Source organism: Vombatus ursinus, unplaced genomic scaffold (assembly GCF_900497805.2).
Source record: "Vombatus ursinus unplaced genomic scaffold, bare-nosed wombat genome assembly UNPS02011014.1, whole genome shotgun sequence".
NCBI lineage: Eukaryota > Metazoa > Chordata > Mammalia > Diprotodontia > Vombatidae > Vombatus > Vombatus ursinus.
In genome coordinates this window covers 14449968-14451059 of record NW_020950792.1, presented here as the reverse complement: position 1 = coordinate 14451059, position 1092 = coordinate 14449968, and positions in this window count along the sequence as shown.

Here is a 1092-nt window from a genome sequence, read left to right as displayed (position 1 = left end):
TGTGTGTGTGTGTGTGTGTGTGTGTGTGTGTGTGTGTGTGTGTGTGTTTGGTTTGAGGGTGGATGAACAGGTAAATATTTAACATTGAATGGGAGGCAGTAAGCATGGAGATAAAGCTATGCTCGTTTCACACTTTTGTCTAGGGCAGGCTGTGCATAAAAGGCCCCAGTTCTGTCTCAGTGTGCTTTTTCCTGAAGTGAAGCTGAAGAAAGATGTCATACTATTTTCAAGCAGAAAATCTGGGATGTATATTGAAAGAAGGCTCTTTACTCTCTATATGGTCCATTGCTGTTTGTAGACCATGATATACATAGATTTTCAGTTTCATTTTTCTCCATTTATTTTTATTTCAAAAATGTATTAAAATATTAAGTGATAACTAAGGTTATCTTGAAAGAAAAAAATTTCAAATATTTAAACCTAAGAATAAAACAATGGGAAATACATGTTATACACCACTATCAACACCTTGAGTAGGTCACACTAAAACTTACTCTAATGCCTCTGAAATAGAAATCTTGAAGGGACAAGTATATAAAATCTTTTGATTTAAGCACATTAAGAGATTAGAAGACACTGATCTTCCATTTGTTGGTAAGTCCTTTACTTGTCCGTATAAAAACTTGACATTAGTACCAAGATACTTCAATGGATGTGATCTCAATCATGCAGCATTTCTTTTAACAGTGACTATCATAAAAATATATGACTGGGGCAGCTAGGTGGTGTAGTGGATAAAGCACTGGCCCTGGAGTCAGGAGGACTTGAGTTCAAATCCAGTCTCAGGCACATGATACTTACTAGCTGTGTGACCCTGGGCAAGTCACTTAACCCCACTTGCCTTGCCAAAAACTATATATATATATATATATATATCCACATATATATGTGTATGTATGTGTGTGACAAACTAAAAAAAAAGGATTGTCTTTTTCATGTGAAAACCATATTTTGAAATAACATTGTGAAAAGTTTACTTGAAATAATTTAATTTTAATAGACTCACCTCTGAGTTCTGCTGGCAATAAAATGATGGTGATTATTTTCATTTCATATTTTTTCATGTCAAAATCCTAAAGTTACCAATGTTTT